We start from the raw sequence: 24,048 nt of genomic DNA on the forward strand, positions 1-24,048 counted from the left end.
GGGAAATTCTTGATTCATATGGTCAGTCTTACCACACTCTATAGCAGCCCATCATTTGTCTGGTTTCTCAGAGCTCTTGGCTTGTTGAAGTTTGGTACCTCTTGATGAACCTTTAACACTCCTTAGGTCATCTTTTGAAATATTTAGTGATCATAGCCATCTTCATCATCTTCTAGGTTCCGAGCTTTCTGTAATTTGAGAGCCAAATTCTCTCCTTCTTGGAGTAGTAACCTCATCTTATCCTAGGTTGCCTTCTCACGTTATAAGCCAGTAAGATTCCAATCAGTTCAATCAGCCTGAGAGTGGGCCATACTTCTTGGATCCTGAAATGGAAATGATTTTGCTTTCCCAAGCAACTGGAAGCAACTTTAGTCAAAGATCTTCCCAACTTGTCTTCTTCCAAGATAACTCTTCTAAGAGACCTTAAGTATCACTTTGTCAGTGTAGTGAACCTTCGTGTAATCTCTTTAATGGGTTTTCTCCATCTTTCAATAGTGAAATTTTCTCATATTGAGATATAGCAATGTTTCCTTGGATCTCTTCACTTGGGTGTATCCTTCATGAGCCCTTGCAAAGTGTCCCGTATTCTTTTTGCATTAGTACAGCTTTGGATCCTGCCTGTATTCATCTGAGACCCGAAGTCCACACACAAGCATCTCTCGGCCTTATGGCCATTTTTCTCCCATTTTTTTAAAATTCCTTCAGCAGTACAATGAGCCTCTGTCTTTTGGCACTTCCACTCCTTTACTCATTTTTCATTGTCAGTTGCCAAAGGGCCATCGGTGACTATGGTCCAGAGTTCATAGTCTTATCTCTATGATGTGATCCTTTCATCCTATCTTCCACCATGAGTATTACTGTCATTGAATAGCTGGGCCTGGCAGTCGGATTTGCCCTATCTCCAGTTCCCATGGTGGTGCACTCATGTTGATCTTTTCTAAGGTGGTTAGCCTCTTTAGGATAACCCGCTTCTTGATGTACCAATTGATGTTCCAAAACGTCAATACACCACAAGAGGGGGGGGCGGTGAATTTTGTGTGGTACCAATTTTCTGATCTAGAAGACCTAGGTTCTTCTAGTGTCTCTAACTACTACTGTCTCGTAATTAAAATACAAACAATAAAAGAACACAAGGATTTTACGTGGAAAAACCACCTGGCTAAAAGGTTGGCAAAAAACCACGACCTACTTACTCAGTAGGTATTTTTCCCAAACATCCATTAAACTCAATGAGCCAAAAACAGCATTTACAAACTCTTGTTTACAACCCTAAGGATTAACTCTAATCCCAGTGTGGCACACAGCTCAACTTTGCGACACCTTTAGTTAACTCTAACTTGAATACTCCAAGTACCATTAATCAATTGCCTTCTATGAAAGCTGGAAGGTACAGTTTAAATCAACCTCTACAATTGAACTAGAGTTTAAAATAAAGACACAATGGAAATTTGGTTTTCATCTTGTTCAGTCAGCTGCAGGGCGTGCCACCACTCAATCTCATATTAAAAATGCTTTTGCCAATAGCCTTGCCTCTTTTTGCTTCTCAATTGTTGCTTACTTCAGGTGTATGTGCATTACCTGGTAAAAAGAGAACAACTCAGTCTATTTACTCTAGATTAGTAAGTTAGATTTGGATTTAACTAAATTTTGATCCGCTCCATTGAGTTTGAGTCCTAGACCGCATCCCAAACTCCAACGCTTTATCCGCGGATGTGCCTATCTCTTCCTTATAAGGAGAACATCTTACTCCCTTATCCCTATTATGCAATTTTTCGATGTACGGTCGAAGATATTCAGAAGATATTACTGGCTTTGATCTAAAAATCTCCCCCAGCGATGCTCCTTATCTTCTTCACGATTGCATCTCTAATGTGCCAATGACTCTATCTGGACCCATAACAACTGTGTCTTCCTAGATTGGACCTGAGTTCCTTGTCATGAGCGCTCCATTTTCATTCTTCAAAACTTCAAGCTGATCTTGGGCCCACACAACGATCATAAAGAGAAGACTGAGGGAAGGACCACACCAAGCAAAACCTCGACTCACGTCTCAGAATATCAGATCTAAAACTGGATTGGGCAAACAGCGCACCTCGAACATCCAATGCCAGATGCGCTTCTCTACTGCTGGTAAAAATCATGCTAAGCTCCCCAAACTCCCCGTCCTGCGACTCAGGCATTAAGCCACCAAATTGGCGCCTTCCCGGGATGCTATAAAATTGTTTGATATCATAATCGTACAGCAGCTTAATCTAACTTACCTCCGCTAACGCCAAATTGAGATCCTTTGCTTACTTAACAGATTGCTTACAAACTTGGTGCATCAATGTAAATCTCTACAAGGGACATACAACATGAAAGTGCTCGCCAAATTTCCAGGGCATGAACGAATATGCTTTGCTAACTCAAGGTTTGGTGGGACATGATAGTTCTCTCTATCGTGCACTTCAGCTGTCTAGCACGCGTAGGGCAATCACGCTAACGGATCTACATTAACACCGTGCCGAGGCCAATGCGCACGCATCATAACTAAACCAGTATGACCCCCCGACACCCTATAGGCCGACCCTCCGACCCTCAATACTCATATCTGGGCTGTAGTCACAGCCTGTCCTTGAGCTTATTGAAAGCTCCTCCTCACACCCTCTGTCCACCTGAACGGAGCATCCCTTCTGGGTTTCATCCTGGTCTAGGTGCTGCAAATAGATGAGGAATTCTTAACGAATCGATTGGTAATACCCGCCAAACCAAGATAAACTCCGCGATCTCCTAGCTGAGGCATGTGGATTTGGGCCAACTCTACACTGCTTCCACCTTTTTCGGATCCAACCTTGATCCCCTCACTTAGACACTACGTGACCAAAGAATGCCAATTGTCAAACCAAAACTCACATTTTCTGAAAATTTTGCATATTAATCTTCTCTTTCACTCAAGGTCTGGGCACAGTTTACTCAGGTGCTGCTCATGATCCCTCCCGGGCTCGGGAGCTACCACCAGCAATGTCAGTCAATAAACACAATGACAAAAACTGTCAAGATAGGGGCCCGAAATATCACTATGCATCAAATGCATAAAATGCTTGCTGCGGGGGGATGGGGAACGTTGTCACCCCAAATGGAACATCACAAGGCAATTTCGTAGTGACCATACGAGTCCTGAAAAAAGCAGCTTCTTCCGGGATATTTCGACTCCCGAATCTTTCAACTTTGATGATAAGCTGAACGCACCAGTGCTGGAAAATGGTTGGGCCCAAGTTCAGATGAAGTTTTGAAGATTGAAAAAATGGAACTTAGTCCTGGAACCCGGATCACTTTCACTTATGAGACAGAACAGGTCTCGATATACGTTAACACGTCGACATACGTGTAAGGATAGTCGAAGGGTAGCAACCATATTCTTCTGAGGTGATCGAAAAGGTTTGCATAGGATAAGGAGTTATGAAGTCTCCTTATGTCGAAGAGAAACTATATCCGGATAAAGAATAGGATTGGAGTTTGAATGTTCTAGGACTCGAATTTGAGTAGCATCAGCAATTCGAGTTTTTTAATCTTAAACTCTGATTACTAACTCTAATAAATAATAATGATTTGTACTTCTTTTAACAGGGTAGCACACAACGCAGATTGAACTAAATTGGGAAAGAGGCAAAATAGCAAGGTTTATGCAAGCAATTTTACTTGAGATTCAAGTGTGCAACCTGAAGCTACTTGGACAAGATAGAAGAACCAATTCCATTGTGTCTTCTATTTTTCTAGTTACAATTGTAGTAAGGTGTTTTTAAAATTGTTTTACCTTTCAGACTTTCATTAGAAGCAATTGTGATTAGGCTACTTTGGGAGTATTCAAAGTTAGACGTTTACACTTTGAAGTGTCGTCGAGTAGTTGAGGCTGTCTGTGCACAGGGATTAAATTTACATCCTTAGGTTTACAAGAGTATTGGTAAATGCTGTTTTGCGCTCAGTGATTTTAGTGGAAGTTTGGGAAAATATCTACTGAGTAGTAAGGTCGTTATTTTTCACCTTTTGAGCCAGGTGTTTTCCACGTAAAAATCTCTGCTGTTTTTATTTTATGCTTCTCTTCTGGCTGCAAGAGCATCATAGCAGTAAAACAAAGAGAGGACTCTGGACTATGGACTCAACTCCAAAATGGGATCCAAAAAGCAAGTACCTCACTTCTCCTGAAATTAAAATCTTCACACATTTGGTAAGATTGAGGCCATTTACACAATATGAATGTAATGCAAAAGAAGAAGGCCAGTCAAAGAAAACAAAGCTTTTTGTTCAAGAAAAGCACAAGCTGCCTAGTTGGGCGGAGAGAAAGAATCTGATTCCCATCCTTTTGCCCATAGAAAGGGACTCAAACTACGTTTGGGCCTAAGACTAACCCCGTGATATTCCTTTTGCAGGTCCAAGTGAAAAGGGAGGAGCAAATATGGTATCATGGATAGTGTGTCAAACATATGACTGGGGACATAGGCGACCAAGATTCCTTTCAACTTGAGACCTAAAGGAGAGGTATGTCTCCTTGGTAATGGAAAGGACAAGGTGAGATCATGGGTTTGGAAATGGGTAGGGAAATCAGATTCTCAATTCTATAGAGAATGTCATCCTCTATAGATGCTTGAAATATAGCCTACATAAGTGTGTCACAATTCGTTCCCCTTGTGACAGAGATACCTTGTGGCTTTTACCTCACAAAATGCTCTTTGTGATTAACCTAATCAGCTGACAAAGATTGTTTCCTGCAAGGGAAAAAGAGTTAAACAATATTTACATTGTAATTTCGTCCACTCTTTCAGAATAATGAACTCACTTATTTAAGTGTGTTTGTGTAGTGATCCCTCCGTTGGCACAAAAGACTTGGTCATGTAAGGTCTAAATTCAACTAAAACAAATTATCTCCAAGGACTTGGTTATAGGGTTACCTTAATATACAAGTTCCAAGAAGTAACAAAGGTTTGTGAGGCGCATATGCAAAGGGGTAAGCAGTAAGGTCAGTCCTCTCCATAATTCCAAGAAAATGGTAAGCGTTCGTCCAAGAGCTTGGAACTGGTGTTTCATATGGAATCTATGTGGTCAAATGAGAACCCCAGTGAGTTTGAGAGGTAGAAAGAAGTTTATGTAATGGTGCTAGTCTTGATGACTGATTTTAAGATTCACCTGGGCTTTATTTTTAACTTCCAAATATGAAGCATTTGACAATGTTTTCTGCCCATTTGTTAGAGACAAACTCAGAAACAATTAGGAAATCATCTTCGAACCATCCATTAGGGCCTCTGATCATGAGGAACTGGATTTTGAAAAACTTCTAAATTTGTGAGTTCTGTGATTGAAAATGGCATATAGATCAGAAACTTTCTCTGCACCTAGGACTCCACAACAAAATGGCAGGTGATTAAAGGAACAAATAGAACTCTTGGAGGGATTCATGGCTTAGAACAATTGTTACTATCTAGCAAATTTGGCCTTCACACATTTTCTGGCAGAGGCCTGTAAAACCACTGCATGTTACATTTATAAATGAGTGCAATCACTGACACAAGACGCTCTAGTAGAGAAAGACTCCCTTGAGTTACTTAAAGGGAGAAAATCAAATATATCACCATCTTAGGCGACATTTTGGTTGCAAAGTGCTATGGCAACAATAATGGAAAAGATCCTAGGAAAGTTTGATCCAGAAGTGAGATGAGGAGAGTATTTTGGGATATTCCTTCAAGCATAGTAAAGCCTTATAAATATTTAAATAAAAGAACTCTATTGTGTAGAAGAAAGGCTGCATGTAGTATTGATGAAATTAACATTCCTTTTCTAGAGAGAGAGAACATGAAGATGAGAGCCATTGGATCTGGTCAAAGACTTGGCTAAAGCGTCAGCTCACATCAAAAGACGTGACCACCTTACAGAGAAGGAAACATGTAATGGACCAGGTTCTTCCTTACAGGGCAACTGACAGGGGGAAGAAGTCAAAGTGGATATGGAATAACTCCTTAAAGGAACCTGTTCATAAACCTGTTCCTCATCAGAATGGCTGAAACATCCAGCAGAAGCCATTTGGTTGTAAAACTCACAAGTATCAAACGTTCTCTCCCATTGATGAACCATTCTAACTGATGCCAACATTGTCAGTCAAACCAGATCACAATAAAGAATTTTCTGGCTTTTGTGCTTTCTTAATCTTTTCATTGAACCTAAATATTGTTTGGGCTTTTGCAGGGATGCAGATTGGGTGAATGAAATGTAGGATGAACACAACAGTTTGAAAGAAGTCAAGTTTGGCACCTGTGTTCCAAGACCCAAGGGCAGATCAGTCATTGGTACAAAGTGGTCTTTAGAACAAACTTGATGAAGATGGAACTGCTACAAGGAACAAGGCAAGGTTGGTAGTCCAAGGTTACAGCCAAGAGGAAGGAATAGACTATGATGAGACATTTTGCTCCAGTTGCAAGACTAGAGGCAATCAGACTTCTCATAGCCTTTGCAGCACATATGGGAATTTACTCTTCATCAAATGGATGTCAAAAGGCCTTCCTGAATGGCTACTTAAAGGAAGAAGTGTTTTGTGAAACAAACCCCCAGGGTTTGAAAGCAAAGAAGTCCTGAACTTGTGTACAAGCTGGATAAGGCTCTCTATGGACTTCAAAACAGGCACCAAGAGCATGGTATGAAAGACTGTCAAAGTTTTCTGCTGGAGCGATGGGTACAAGAGAGGTAAATAGATAGTACCTTATTCTTAAGGGAAAAAGGTAAGGACCTTCTTGTTGTACAATTATGTTTGATATGACATAATCTTTGGGGCCACAACTAACAAGCTAAGCAAAGATTTGTAAAATAATTGGGACAGTGAATATTGAAATGAGCCATCGATGGGTGAGCTTCAACTTCTTAGGGTGTTGCAGAATTCAAACATGGCCAAAATGGAACCAATGATTCTATCACATAAGTATACAAAGAACTAATCAAAAGTTTAAAATGGAGGATCTAAAGAAATCAGATACACCTATTGCAACTGCCACTAATATTTAGATATTGATGAACGTGGTTCATCAGTTGATCAGAAGTTGTATAGGGCGTTATGATTGGTTCACTCTTATATCTTACTGCTAGTAGGACGACCTTTACATTTGTTTTCAGTGTAGGGCTCATGCTGGCTCGGTTTTCAGCCAAATCCAAAAGAGTCTCACTTGACTGCTGTCAAGAGGATATTGAGATATCTGAAAGGCACTACTGAATTGTGTCTTTGGTACCCTAAAGGTAGTAATTTCAATCTAGTAGGATATGCTGATGCTGACTATGCAGATTTCCTAGTGGATAGAAAAAGCACCTCAGGTATGGCACACTTCCTTGGTCCATGTCTTGTATCACGGGCTACCAAGAAGCAAAATTCAGTAGCTCTATCTACTGCTGAAGCTGAGTATGTAGCTGCACCTTCTTGCTGTGCTCAATTACTATGGATTAAACAACAATTGGTAGATTTTGGAATTGAAGTGGGATGCATACCAATATTTTGTGATAACACTAGTGCTATAAGTATGACAAAGAACCTTGTTAATCATAAAAGGACCAAGCACATAGATGTTAGACACCAGTTCTTGAGAGATAATTATGAGAAAGGTTTAATCTCAATTGAATTCTGTGCTACTGATAAACAAATAGCTGACATCTTCACCAAAGCACTAAATAGGGAAAACTTTGAAAGGAACAGGTTGGAATTAGGGATGATTAAGATCACCTAAAAAGGAACCAGTTCAGAATGCAATGAAAAAAGAATGAAATGAAAAAAAAAATTATTCACATTTTTGGTTAGAAGTTCTGACTTTATGAAAATATCTAGACTAATTCTTACTCAGTCTCATAATCTAATCAGTATACTCCTGTGACGTGTGTTTATATTAATTCATTGATCTCTTACAAAGTTTTTTTCTATTCTGATATATGAGGCATAATCAAGAGAAGTTCTACTGGGAGAACCTGGTTCTTCAGAATATGCTCATGAGAAAAGGTCAGGTATGTTTCTATACTTTTCACAATTAGAAAATTAAATATTCCAATTATGAGTAGAAGTCCTACTCTAACCAAACTCCTAAAAATTAGAATCGTTGTGCATTGAACCAGTTTCATTCTCCTAGAATTCTAAAGGAAACGGGACTATTTTCTAAAACCAAGCGTCACCTATTTATCACTAAAAGACCGGAGTCTTAAAGGGATTAGACTCTTGATTGACCACTGCAAAAAGGCTGCTGCACTTTAAATACATTCCACATACTCCCAGTCTATCCAATAACCGTCATTAAGCCTTAAACCTCAAATTATCACCCTTCTCTCTAAAATCTCCAAAAATCCCCAAAATTCTCCAGAAATTCTTCACAATGACTACTCCTCAAGAAAATCCAGGAACTCCCCCACCAGTATCTCCTATCACACCCTCATCTGCACCTCCTAGCGAAAATCCTAAACTAAGATTTCGCCGGTAGAAAATGTTGGTAAGAAAGACTGTGGCTACTGGTGCTCTGAGAACGGCTCTAAACGAAAAATTGAGAGCTAGCCAGAAAAAGGAGAGCTCTGAAAAGGAATCATCTAACTCGAGTTCTGAGTCTGAGGCATTTGTTTCTGCAAGCGATGGAGAAGAACGTGGGTCTTGTGACTCAGACAAGAATCAAGAAAACCCTAGGGAGGTAAACACATGCTATGTCTTTTCTGATGTAGTTGGGAATGTGGAAAATAGGTTTGTGCTGGTAGGTTCTGTGAGAGATGTAAGTGAGGGAGAGTCGAGTAGAAAGGGAAAGAAAAAGAAAGATAAAATTCTTGCTATTTGTGGAGGAACAGAGGAGAGTGGCAACAAGCCAGGGGGAAGTGAAACTGGGGAGGCTGCTGAAGGCCTTGTACACATGAGTGAACAACAAGATGAACCTGGTTCATCTGTGGAAGAAACTTTAGCTGACATTCTGAAGAAGGTAGGGGAAAGTTATGATCCCAAGAAGCGCAAAGCTTCTTCTCAAAAGGCTCCAACTGCCTCTAAGCCAACAAAGAAGAGCAAGGTGTCATCTCCTAAGTCTACTGTCCCTCCAGTACCAAAGAGGAAAGCTACTAGAAGCGGGGTAAAGCAAAGTGAGGCTGAGTTGCAGAAAGCCTTAGAGGCAAGCAAGAAAAAGAAGAAGGAAAAATGAAAAGCTAAAGTTATGGAAAGTTCTGTGGTTGCAGAAGAAGAGGAGGAGGAGATGTAATTGGTTCATCAGGAAATAGGTACAACTGAGGAGGTTCCCACTCCTACACCAAAAAGATCCAAGACTTCTACAAAGAAGTCTTCAGAACCTGTATCTGCTGAACCCTCCCCGGCTAAAAGAACCAGGTCTGCAGTCAAAGGAAAACAAGTGAAAGTTCCTGAAGAAGAAAAAGCATGGAGTGGAGAGGAAGAAGAAGAGGAATCTGAAAAGAACAGGACAGATTTGTCCTTTTTGGCAGGAGAAAAATACTGAAAGGAAGAATTCTGAAAGATTGGAGGAGCCAAGCATGAAAAGATTAGTTGATGCCCTGGATGCACAGGGGTGGAAGGACATGGTTCTTTAACTAGATGGCAGACTGGCAAGGAGAGAGCTGATCGAGTTTATAGCAAATGCCACTGTGGTGAATGGGGTTGTTACAAGTGTGGTGAGGGGATTAGAGGTGCAGTTTGATGCACCTAAATTGGGCAGAATTCTAGACATACCCTGTGAGGGCTATGATGACTATACTAGGCAAAGGTGGCCTTGTGTATATTTTCTCCCTTCTGCTCTCCAAATCACCAGAAATTTCTATGATACCGAGTTTGCTGAAGAAGTGCCTGAGGCTAGGTTTGTGCAAAAGAGTGAGATAAAGCCTGAGCACAAGGTGCTCTTTGAGTTTGTGAACAAGTGTTTGCTGCCCAGACATGAGAGAAGGCACACTGCGAATTATATGGACCTGGTCCTTCTGGAGTGTCTTGTGAGAGGAAAGCAGATTAACTGGCATGCTTTCATTGTCAAGCTGCTGGATAGAGTCATCAATGGCTCCAAGGCTCATACCACACCTTATGGGTTTATACTGACAATTGTCTTGGCCAAGTTAGATGTACCATTGAAAAAGTGGGAGATGGCCTCCAGCAAAGAGCACTTTGGAATCAAAACTCTGCAGGCTTGTGACTATCTGCTAAGTGTAACCCCAGTTGAACCTGGTTCATCCTTGAAGACTCCCGTGAATAGCAAAGTTAGGGCATTGGTTCTAGAGTGTGAAACAAAAGATGCAGAAATTGCTAGGCTCCAGGCTCACATTACTGAACTAGAAAGTGAAAGAAATGGCCTCAAAGCTGAGCTAGCAAAGGAAAAGGAAAAGAGTGAAGGGATGCTCCAAACAATGCTCAATCTTCTTCAATCCCAACCCTTTAGTTCCTCCAAGCCCTAGAACCAGTTTAGAAACCCCCTTAGTGACCCAGATTTAGGACTTTTCTGTTTTTTTTTTGCTCATGGTTGGATGTTTGTTTTTCTTTTTGTGGTCTGTTTTGTAGAAACACCTCCTAATCAATGACAATGTGCTTTGTTTTCTCTCGTTTTATGAAACTTCTGATCTTAATAGGCTAAATTTCTTGTGAAGTTGATTATTGACTAACTGAATCATGTTTTCACTTGCAGTTGCTCCAGTGGCCATGAGTAATAATTAACATCTGGGATTCATATAATATCCAACTTTTCGATGATGCCAAAAGGGGGAAGAGATATTGTGCTTTACTTTTTACTTTGTATTCTGATAATAAAGTGATATTTATAACCTGATTGAACCTGGTCCTTAATGATAAGTTAAATTAAAGTGTTATAATTAAGCTGAGTTTCACAGGGTTTCTGATCAATAAACGCACAGAGTTTGTCCTTATCAAAAAGGGGGAATTTGTTGGCCCAAGTTCAGATGAAGTTTTGAAGATTGAAAAAATGAACTTAGTCATGAACCAGGTCCATCATATGAGACAGACACAGTGTTGATATACGTATACACGTGACATACGTGTGAAGATAAGTCTGAAGGGTTAGCAACAATATCTTCTGAGGTGATCGAAAAGGTTGCATAGGATAAGGAGTTGAAGTCTCCTTATGTGAAGAGAACTATATCCAGATAAAGAATAAGGATTGGAGTTTGAATTGTTCTAGGACTCGAATTTGATGAAGGATCAGCAATTCGAGTTTTAATCAAACTCTGATTACTAACTCTATAAATAATAATGATTGTTCTCTTTTACAGGGTAGTACACAAACGCAGAATTGAATGAAGAGCAAAATAGCAAGGCTTTTTGCAAGCAATTTACGTGAGATTCAAGTGTGCAAACCTGAAGCTACTTGGACAAGATAGAAGAACCAATTCCATTGTGTCTTTATTTTATTCTAGTTCAATTGTAGTAGGTGTTTTAAAATTGTACCTTTCAGCTTTCATAGAAGCAATTGTATTAGGTACTTTGAGTATTCAAGTTAGAGTTAACTTGAAAGTGTCGCAGTAGTTGAGGCTGTGTGCCACACTGGGATTAGAGTTTAATCCTTAGGTTTACAAGAGTTTTGTAAATGCTGTTTTGGCTCAGTGATTTTAGTGGAAGTTTGGGAAAATCCTACTGAGTAGTAGGTCGTGGTTTTTTCACCTTTTGAGCCAGGTGTTTTCCACGTAAAAATCTCTGTGTTCTTTATTTTATGCACTCTTAATTCCGCAAACAGTCTTAATAAGTACATCTAGAAGAACCAGGTTCTTCTAGTGCGAAAATTAGGTACCACACAAATCACCCCCCTCTTGTGTGGTATTGACGTCTAGAACATCAGAAAACACTTTGGCACCCTGTAACTGATCAAATAGGTCATCAATACGAGGAAAGGATACATGTTCTTCACTGTAACTTTGTTTAACTGGCGATAATTAATGCATATATGCATAGAACCATCCTTTTTCTTTACAAACAAGATTGGAGCACCCCAAGGTCACACATTGAGCCGAATGAAGCCTTTATCAAGCAATTCCTGCAACTGTTCCTTCAACTCCTTCAACTTAGGAGGGGCCATACGATATGGAGAAATAGAGATGGGCTGAGTGCCCGACAACAAATCAATGCCAAAGTTGATATCTCTGTCTGGTGGCATGCCCGGAAGATCAGCTGGGAACATATCAGGGAAATCCCCCACTACTGGGACTTACTCAACTGTAGGGATATCAATACTGACATCTCTCACAAAAGCTAGATACGCGTCACACCCCTTCTCAACCATTCATTGATCTTTAAGAAATGAAATAACTCTACTAGGGGTGTAATCTAAGGTACCCTCAACTCTAACCGCGATAAGCCTGGCATAGCCAGCGCCACGGTCTTGGCGCGACAATCAAGTATACCATAATGGGGAGACAACCAGTCCACGCCCAAGATAATATCAAAATCTACCATACTGAGCAATAATAAATTGGCTCTGGTCTCAAAACCACTAATAACAATCAAACACGAGCGATTCACACGGTCAACAACAATAGAATCTCCCATGGGTGTAGACACATGAATAGGAGAACTCAAAGAATCATGAGATACGCCCAAATACGGGGAAAAATAAGACGGCACGTAGGAATAAGTGGAGCCTGGATAAAATAAAACTGACGCATCTCTATGACAGACAGGAACCATACCTGTAATGACAGAGTCAGAAGAAACTACCTCTGTACGAGCATAGAGTGAATAGTATCTAGCATGGCCTCCCCCTCTAGGGCGACCTTTACCTCCCCGACCTCCACCTCGAGCTGGCTGAGCTGATGGAGTGGTAGCTGGTGCTAGAATCATAGCCTGAGGACCCAGTGGAGCACGCGGTGCCTGAGAAGTCTGTGGAGGTGCACCTCCTAAGTCTGGAGCAATCCATCACCGTATGGCGAGTGTCGCCACACTCAAAACAAGCTCTGGGAGGGTGTTGTTGCTGTGGCTAGCTCGGGCCAGGTCTGCTAGACTGATCGTTGGAAACACCCCGTGCAAGAGGTACACTAGACACTGTCAATGCATAATAAGGCTCCTGAGGCCTAGAAGTAGCCGGAATACCACTGGCAGCTCGAAGAGCTGAATGAACGGGGCGAATCACATAGCCCCTACCATGTCAAACTACAGTTGGGGCACGAGCACCAAAATAATGGCCAAACTCTCGAGATCTCTTGGCCTCTCTCTCCTCTCTCTCCCGAGCAAGCATGCCCTCCACTCTCCTAGCAATACTCACAACCTGCTGGTACGAAATATCCATCTCTAACTCCCGGGCCATGCTAGTCCTGATGCTGGGATGAAGCCCCTCAATAAACCGACGGACCCTCTCTCGAACTGTAGAAACCAAGTCCGGTGCATGTCTAGCCAAGTCACTAAAACAAACTGCATACTCTGACACAATCATAGCCCCCTAGCGCAACTGTTCAAACTCGGCACACCATGCATCTATGAGGCTCTTGGGAACATACTCCCTCAAAAAGATATCCGAGAACTGAGTCCATGTAAGTGAAGCTACCTCAGCCGGACTATCCAACTCATAATCACACCACCACTGATAGGCTGCTCCTCTAAGCTGAACCGCAGTGAAAGAAACCCCACTCGACTCCGCTATGCCCATAGTGCGGAGGTTACAATGGAACTCCTCTAGAAAGCCCTGAGCATCCTCTATCGCCAATCCACTGAAAGTAGGAGGGTGGTACTTCCTGTACCTCTCGAGCTTACGCTGCTCCTCCTCAGAAACTGCTACCCTACCCTCGGTCTTAACTGGGGCTATAGGTGGCACTAGTATAATCTCTGGGATTTGATTGATCTGAACCCGCTGCTCTGGGGGACGGGTGGCGGGAGTCTGTGATCCTCTTCTGGGCTGATATGTGGCAGGAGCAAGGGGAATCAACCCTGCCTGAGTTAGAGTATCGAACATGCTTAGGAATTGTGCAAGGGTCTCCTAAAGAGATGGTGAATAGTAGTAGTAGGCATCTCAGGTGCATGCGTTCTGACTGGAGCTACTGGTGGCTCCTCTGTAGCAGCTCGTGCGGATTCTCTGACTACACCACATGGACGTCCTCGGCTCTACCCCGGCCCCAGGCGGCTCTAGTAGGGGGTACGGGTGCATGGTCATCTCCGTCTATACATGTCCTCACCATCATTGAGAGAATAGAAGAAAAAAGTTTAGAATTTCAAAGTCAACAAAATTCGCAGGACAAGGAATCCAAAGAAGTGAAATTTTCCTAACAGTTCCATAGCCTCCCGAAGATAAGTACGGAATTCTCCGCACCGCTCCGCGAGATTCTACTAAACCTGCTTGTGACTCACGACACCTATGAACCTAGAGCTCTGATACCAAATTGTCATGACCCAAATCTTCCCTCCGTGAGATGTCGTGACGGCACCTAGTCTCTACGACTAGGTAAGCCTAGCATTTGCGGAACAATGAAATGAAACATAAATTTAATAGCTAACTGTAACAAATAATTTAACAACTGATATAAGTGCTGCTCGACATATACAATAATCATTCTCGGATATGCACAAACTCTCCCAAGACCCGGAACACCGTAAGTCACAAGCTTCTATGATTTTTGTCTAACTGTTCTATACATCAGTGCTTAAAGAAATAACAAGAGGAACAACATAGGAAAGGATAGAAGGGGACTCCGAGGTCTGTAGACGCGACAGATGTACCTTGAAGTCTCTAGAACAATAACACGTATGCAGCTAATGACGGGGATGATAGGAGGTACCTGGATCTACACACGAAAACATGTGTAGAAGAGTAGAATGAGTACACCACAACGGTACCCAGTAAGTGCCAAGCCTAACCTCGGTCGAGTAGTGACGAGGTCAGGTCAGGGCCCTACTGGTATGTGTGTGTGTGTGTGTAATAAATAAGACAGAACAAAATATCGCAGCAAAATAAAGACTGAAATTTAGCCAGGAGGAAATCACAGAAGGATAACAGTACAGTACACACAAATATCAATAGGGGATCTCTCGAAATACCGCCTCGAAGTCCCAAACGTAAATGTGCAGGGGGATCTCCCGGATTACCGTTCCGTAGTCCCAAACTAAATATGCAGGGGAATCTCCCGGAATACCGTTCCGAGTCCCAAAGTAAATATGCAGGGGGATCTCCCGGGATACTGTCCCATAGTCCCAAAGTAAATATGCAAGGGGATCTCCCGGGATACCGTCCTGTAGTCCCAAGGTAAATACGTAGCTCAAACAATGGAAATAACAGTTACAGTAGAGATCCTACAGTTTAGACTAAGTACAGGTGAAGAGAAAAGCAGGAAAATCCACTAAGCATGCTACACAGAGTTCACATAAGCATTTAAGACACGTGGACATGCTATTCTAAGCTAAACATGATAATTACACATGCTAGTATAATTCAAATAAGAAGAAACAGGTTATTACTCAGTGAAAATTGGTTTTTACAACAAATATCCCATGTACGCACTCGTCACCTCACGTACACGGCGCTCACATATCAAAACAATATCAAATCCAAAGGGGAGCTCCCCCACACAAGGTTAGGCAAGCCACTTACATCGAACCAAGCTCAATCACTCGATAACAATGCCTTTTCCATGAATATCCGACTCCGAATGGCCAAAATCTAGCCAAAATGAATTACATATCATAAATATAACAATAAGAAACTAATCTAGTTAATGAAATCAAAGCTAAAGCAAGAAATTAGAAAATCGCCCTAAAAAGTCTCCTCGGGCCCACATCTCGAATCAGCTAAAAGTTACAAAATATGAACATCCGTTCTCTCATGAGTTCACTGGTACCAAAATTATCCAAATCCGATCTCAAAATCTTAATCAAAACCCAAAATCTTAGTTGAAAAACTTCTTCCCATTTTCTCCAAAATTTCAACCCAAATCTGAAATTAAATGATGAAATCAACCATAGATTAGTCGAATATAACCATAAAGAGTTAAGAATCGTTACCCAAAAGCTTTCTCTGAAAATCCGTCAAACAATCGCCCAAGCCGAGCTCTCAAATTCCCAAAATTGAAAATGGGATAAAACCCTCGAACTTGGACCTTTTCTGCGAAGCGATTTCGCACCTGCCGTCTCTTAGTCGCATCTGCTATGCTACACCTATGAAATTTCCATCGGAGGTGCGGATTCTACTTACGGCCAGGGTTTTTGCTTCTGCGGACCAGGGGCCGCACTTGCGATCTCGCTTCTGCGGAGACCCTTCCGTTTCTGCGATCCCAAGCCTCCCAGGCTTCTCCGCTTCTGCGCTCAAGCTTCCGCATATGTGGTTGCTCAGATGTGGCTCCCTTCTCGCACCTGCGCCCACAGACCAATCTTCTCCAACCGCACCTGTGTCCATTGGCTCGCTATTGCGGGCTCGCACCTGCGGTCAATCTTGCGCAGGTGCGATTACACCAGGTGCAGCAACTTCTACCATTCTAACACAACTCCAATTGATTCGTTAAGCATCCGAAACTCACCCGAGGTACCTCAACGAAACATACCAACCAGTCCTAAAATACCATACAAACTTAGTCGAGCTCTCAAATCACAACAAACAACACTAAAATCACGTATCACCCTCCAATTTAAACTTAAAGAACTTGAAACTTTAATTTTCTACAACCGATGCCGAAACCTACCAAACCATGTCCGATTGACCTCAAATTTTGCACACATTCATATTCAACATTATGGACGTACTTCACTTTCGGAATCAGAATCCGACCCCGATATCAAAAAAGTCCACTACCGATCAAAATCTCCAAAAATTTGACTTTCGCCATTTCAAGCCTAAATACGCTACAGACCTCTAAAACACAATCCGAAAATGCCCCTAAGTTCAAAATCAACCAACAGAGATAACGGAACCGACAAAACTCCATACCGGAGACGTCTTCACATGGTTCCGACTACGGTCAAAATCCTAAGACTTAAGCTTCCGTTTAGGGACTAAGTGTCCCAAAATACTCCACAAACCAAAACAAACCAGCAAGTCACATAAGGTGAAATAGATATCGAGAAAGCAGTAAATGGGGGATTGGGGCTAGTACTCTCAAAATGCCGGCTGGGGCTAATACGATCTGTGAACACTATAACCTTAGTTCCTACTAAATAAGAACGGAATTTCTCGAATGCAAAGACTACTGCCAATAGTTCCTTTTCAGTAGTAGCGTAGTTTCTTTGAGCTTCATTTAAGTTTCTACTGGCGTAGTAGATTGGCCTAAAAATATTATCTTTCTTTTGTCCTAATATGGATCCAATTTCCGTATCACTTGCATCACACATTATTTCAAATGTTTGGCTCCAATCAAAAGAAATAACAATTGGATAATTAGCCGGCTGTTCTTTGAGAATCTCAAATGCTTTCATGCAATTATCTAAAAAATTCAAACTTCACATCTTTCATCAGTAGGTTAGCCAAAGGTTTTGAAATCTTTGAAAAATCTTTTATGAACCTTTTATAAAACCGACATGCCCTAAGAAACTTTTAATGCCTTTGACGGTGGTAGGAGGTGGTAATCCTACTATAAGATCTATTTTAGCTTTATCAACTTCAATTTCTTTAGCAGTAATTTTATGTCCTAAAACAATTTTCTTAGTTACCATAAAATGATATTTTTCCCAATTAACAACCAAATTTGTTTCTTCGCATCTTTTAAGTACTAAAGTTAAATGATAGAGATAATCTTCAAATGTTTTACCAAAAAGTGTAAAATCATCCATGAAGATTTCTAGGAACTTTTCAGTCATATATGAGAAAATTGCTGACATGCAACGCTGAAAAATAGCAGGAGCATTACATAGTCCAAATGGTATTCTTTGATAATCATACGTACCTTGGGGGCATGTGAATGTGGTTTTCTTCTGATGTTCTGGGGCAATCGGTATCTGATTATACCCAGAATATCCATCAAGAAAACAGTAAAAACCGTGGCCTGCAACTCTTTCAAGCATTTGATCAATAAAAGGCAAGAAAAAATGGTCTTTTCTAGTGGCATCATTAACTCGTTTGTAATCAATACATACTCTCCATCCTGTGACTGTTCTGGTAGGTATGAGCTCGTTATTTTAATTTTTATTACTGCCATACCTCCTTTCTTTCGTACAGCTTGTACAGGACTTACCCAAGGACTGTCGGATATCGTATAAATAATACCTACCACTAGAAATTTAACCACTTCTTTTTTGATGACTTGTTGTATTGCTGGATTTAGTCTCCTATGGGGTTGAACTATTAGCCTATAACTATCCTGTATGAGAATCCTATGCATACATATAGCTGGACCGATTCCTTTAATGTCAGCTATAGTCCATCCTAAGGCTTTTATGTGTTCTCTCAATACTCTGATTAGTTTGTTTTCCTGTTCTGTAGTCAAAGAAGATGAAATAATAACTGGAAATAATTCAGGTTCAAGAAAAATATATTTCAAATGAGAAGGAAGAGTTTTGAGTTCAATTCTTGATTGAACTTTTTCTTGTGAGACTTCCTCATTTTCTGAGTCTTTTTCCAGTATTTCAGCTTCTTGTTTAATCATGGGATCATCATTATTTGTTGTACCTGATTTGGCCAAATATCTTTCTAATGCATCAGTAATCAATTGATCATATTAATATTAATCTACAAGGTCATTTAGCAAATCTATATGAAAACAAGAAGATTATGACTTGTCCTTAGGAAATTTCATTATTTTGTGCATATAAAAAATTACTCTTTCTTCATCATCGTGCAATACTAATTGTCCTTGATGGACATCAATGATTGTTCTTCCTGTTGCGAGAAACAGTCTACCTAAAATTAATGGTACCTTGGTGTTTTCTTTCATTTCAAGTACTATAAAATCTACAGAGAAAATAAAATTTTCAACTCTAACAAGAGCATTTTCAATGATTCCTTTCAGTTTTTAGTGCTTTGATCAGCCAATTGAAGAGACACACAGTGTCTTTTATTTCACTAAGTTCTAATTTCCTGAAAATTGAAAAAGGCGTTAGATTTATTGAAACACTTGAATCACTTAATGCTTTTTCAAAATGAGCACCCCTCACAGTTCAAGGAATTGTAAAATTGCCTGGATCACCAAGTTTTGGTAGAAGCCTATTTTGAAGTATAGCGCTACATTTCTGTGTAAACTTAACCACTGAAACCTCTTCTAATTTTCTTTTACTTGATAAAATTTCTTTAAGAAATTTAGCATATGAGGGCATCTGCATCAAAGCATCTGTGAAAGGTATGTTATGTAAAGTTGTTTCAAAATTTCCAGAAACTTTGAAAACTGTTTGTCAAGTTTTTCTCTTTTCATCTTTTGATGAAAAGGAAGGGGTATAGAGTGAGAATTTGTCATCAATTCATTTTCTTGTACTTTCTTTTCTTTATCTTCTGTTCTCTTAGATATTCAGAGTTTCTTTTATTCTCACCATCATTTACCTGTTCCATTTCTCGTGGATTTTCTTGTCTATCTGGATATGGATCATTAAGAATTTTACCTGATCACAGAGAGATGGCTTTGAGGTGTTCCTTTGGATTTTTCTTAGTGTTGCTTGATAGAGCACCTTTTATTTATCCAGACATGAGGGTTTCTAATTGGCTCATCTGAATGTTCAAATTTTTGATGGTTGAATTTTGACTTTCAACCTTCTCGTCAGTAGCCTTAATGAACTTGTACATCATGTCTTCAAGGATTTGCTGATGAGCTCTTTGGGGCTATTGTTGTTATTGCTGAAAGTATTGTTGCCCTCTATTTTGATTTTGAAAACCCGGTGGTCCCTGCACCTGCTGCTTTTGATTGAAAAATCTTTGAGGATTTTAAGCACCATTTGGGTTACTCCATTGAAATTTTAGGTGTTTCTGTGCCATGGGACTACCAAATGGGTAGCTGGTTTTATAACCAATAACATTTACTTGTTCTTCATTTTGCATATAAGCTTGGCACTCATGATTGGGATGATTACCTCCACAAATGTCACAATTCTCATGTTGAGATGATGATTGAGTATTTACGTGAAAGGCCTCCACTTTTTGTGTCAGAGTCGCAATTTGTTGCGCTAATGAATTCTAGGCTTTAACTTGATTGACTCCTGCTACTTTCTTAACAATTATTCTGTCGAAGGGCCATTGAACAACATTTTCTGAAATTTCTTTAAGCAATTGCATGGCTTCTGTAGTGGTTTTTCCCATTATAGATCCTCCTCATGCTGCATCAATCACATTTCTAGCAGAGGGTTTAAGACCATGATAAAAAAAAATATAAAATATCAGGATCTTGGATAGTATGGCGTGGATATTTTCTTAACATTGCTTTTAATCTTTCCCATACTTAGTATATAGATTCAGTATATGTTTGCACAAAATTATTAATTTCTTGCTTCATTTTAAATATTTTTGCAGGTAAAAAATATTTATTTAAATTTTTTTGGGTCATTTGGTCCCATGTAGTAATAGAACCTCTTGGTAAGCTTCGCAACCATATTTTGGCTTCACCTTTTAATGAAAAACAAAAAAGCCGCAACCTGATAGCACCTGTTGTGACTCCATTATACCTGTAAGTTTCAACTAATTCAAGAAAAAATTAGATGGGTGTGAGGATCTTCACTTGAATCACCAGTAAACTGACAAGACTGTTGAACGGTTTAAATCAAGCCTGTACAGATTTCAAAGTTATTTGTTGTAATTGGTGATCTCCTTACACTTGATTCCCCTTCAAAATAGTCTGCCCTTGCATAATCTCTGAGTATTCTATCACGTCGTGGTGCCACTTCATCAAACTGTTCTTCTACTTGATGTGGTGGGAGTTGGTTATTGTTGTTAAGTTCTTCGTTCTCCATTTCTTCTTCTGAAGAAAATTGAGATCGTGAAACCTGTTCTTTTCGCATCAACCGCAAGAATTTTTCAATTTTAGGATCGTATTCAACTAGTTCTCTTGAGGAGGAACGGGTCATACACATTCTAAAATTTGTGCACAACAATCGAAATAATTAGACAATAAAAAAATTCTCAAATTAGCAGTAAAATAATTAATTTGTAGTAGATTTTGCCAATCCCCGGCAACGACGCCAAAAATTTGACGAGTGTCTGACGTGTATAAAGTTAAACATGTACTTTGTCAAAATATAGTATAGAAAGATGTCGAACCCATAGAGATTGGTTTTTCTATTCTACAGACATTTCTTTTTTTAATTACTATTTGAAAAAATCAGGAAGAGTTGAGTTGTGAATTAATTAACTAAAAATGTATGAATAGAGCAATAGAAAATATTTTATTGCAGCGGCTGGGAAAGCGAAGGGAATAGGAAGACCAGGAACGAAGTCGCTCGACCAAAAGAAGGTCTTATTTGAGTTCAAAGCGAGGAGCCAGACTTTTCACAAATATAATAAAAAGGTGTTGGGGTCATAACTTCACTTAATATTTCTATTGTATAATAGATAAAATTACCCTTCAATTTTTATTTCTCACAAATGTATAAATGCCTCTCTCGGTTACATTTATATATTACTACTTAAGTTGAATAATTAATTGCACTCCTCTCGGTTATACAAACTAATTGTCAAAATAGTAATATTAAAGAGCCATAAATATATACTTAAACTGAAACATGCTCTTTTTTAGTAAGTCCTTTTCGGTTATCCTACTTGTTATAACTGATTCCTACAATATTCGCCTCTTTCGATTACAAATAAGTGTAGAATGAATTTTAACATATAAGAGCTGGATGTCATTAAATAAAAGCTAACATCTATCAATACCAAAATTAACTATATTACTTCTTTCGCCTCTCTCGATTACAGAATTAGTAAGAAGTTAATATGTAGTATGAAATAGATGGATGTAAATAAATTAAATAACACCTAACTATAAAGCAGATAAAATTTAAATGAAAAACTTCAACTCAATCACACGAATTGAGGGATAATATCTACTATTATATAAAATATTAAGATCCGCCATTCTCACAATACACGAAAAGTTACTCGATAACGGAATTAGTACTGACAATGGAAATATTTTTGCCTATTAAATAAGAGAATAGAAAGAAATATTTAAAAAAATAATTCTCATATTTAATTAAAAATAAAAACTAGAGTAATTTCCTACACTAGATAACTGAAGAAATTGACATAAAAAACTTATAATTAGAAAGCAATGTATATGAAAGCTTCAACTCCTCCGTCACACTTTTGAACGACTCCAAGTTCCCATATTTATAGGTGCACTTAAGCTTTTAATTTTACATCACGTTTTCTTTTGATCTGCAGAACTTTAGTTTCTTTCTTTGCAATTGGTGCTCACGGGTTTGCAAAGAAATTTTGACGCCAAAGTTGTAAGCTTCTTTTTATTTCTTCTCTTTATTTTTCTTTCTTTTCTTCTTGATTTATTTCTTTTTTCTTACTTATTTATGGTATTTCCTGCAAATAAAATGTAAATATTAGTATTTAAATTAAAAGTAATAGTTATGTATGCATGATATTTTCTTTCTATCAGATACTTACCTCAATTAGGCCAAATAAATACTCTAAAACGCTTTTCTTTTAAAAATCACTTCCGCTCGGTTCAAATCTAGCCAAAACGACTTTAAAATATCAAACAATGCAAGAGAATCCAATTTCAATTAATAAATTTAAGATCTTGATACTTTTCCCAAAAAATCAACAAAAGTCAACCTCGGATCCCTCCGGTCAAAACACGAGTCAAGGGATAGATCCTGACTACCCATAGCCCCATGAGTCCAAATATGTGCTTGTTTTTCAAATCCGAGTCCAAATCGACTCTCTAATCTCAAAATTTTATTTTTCAAAACATAGTTAAAAATCCCAAAAATTACTCTTCAAACCCCATAATTTTAATGTTAAAATCCATAACCAATCATATTATAATATTAAAATCGAGTCAAATCACTTACCTAATGGTTTGGTATGAAAATTATCCTCCTACAATCGCCTCCCACAGAATCTAGGGCTCAAAATGTGATACAATGAGACTAAGTCCCGAAATCTAAACCTTAAAATCAGCTAAAGATGTCTCATTTGCGACCTGGGATTTGTAAATGCGACCACTCGCAAATACGAAAAAGGCATCGCAAAGTGACCCCTGAGCAGCTCTGAAAATGTCGCAAAAGCGACATAATATTCGCAAATGCGAACGCTGACCCCTTCGCAAAAGAGACAGCTTGGTCGCAAATACGATCGGTCCCCTTCCCCAGATACCCATTCCAAATACTAGGCTAGCTTCACATTTTCGAAGCCTAGCACCCTTAGCCTACCTTCGCATTTGCGATATGTACCTCACAAATGCAGTCACCGCAAATGCGAACTGGTGCTCGCATTTGCGAGATCTGCCGCACCAGCCCAAAAATAAAAAAATCACTAAACAGTCCGAATCACTCCGAAATGAGTTTGAAACTCACCGATCCCCCGGGGCTCCATAAGAAATATCCACACAAGTCTAAAAAAATCATACGAACTCACTCGCTCGCGAACTCGAAATGCCAAAATGACGAATTAGACACCAAAACACATAAAAAATACAATAAAGCTCAAGAATCGCAAAAATCATAACCAAGTGTCCGATTCCTATCAAACCAACTCGGAATGATGCCAAACTTTGCAGACAAGTTCCAAATTACAAAACAGACCTATTCGAAGTTCCTAAACCAATTTTCACTACTTAGAGCCAAAACCTTCTATAAATATCCAAATGCAAATTCGGAAATATGCCCAAGTCCAAAATCACCATTCGGACCTAATGAATCCATTGAAACTCCGACTCGAGGTCAAATGCACAAAAGTCAAACTTGGTCAACTCTTTCAATTTAAAGCTTCCTGGTTGAAAATCATTCTTCTAAATCAGTCCTGAACCACTCGAAAACCAAAACTGACGATGCACACAAGTCATAATACACCATATGAAGCTAGATATGACCTTAAACCACCGACTGAATTCAAATGCTCAAAACAACCGGTCGGGTCGTTACATTTGTAGATATGTAATTTTTGACCCTCCCCAAGATTTTACACCTTTTAGCATTTAAATATTTAGTTTAGGCCCAATATAGTTATTTTAACTAGTTTTGACTCT

This window comes from Nicotiana attenuata, unplaced genomic scaffold (genome assembly GCF_001879085.1).
Source record: "Nicotiana attenuata strain UT unplaced genomic scaffold, NIATTr2, whole genome shotgun sequence".
Taxonomy (NCBI): Eukaryota; Viridiplantae; Streptophyta; class Magnoliopsida; order Solanales; family Solanaceae; genus Nicotiana; species Nicotiana attenuata.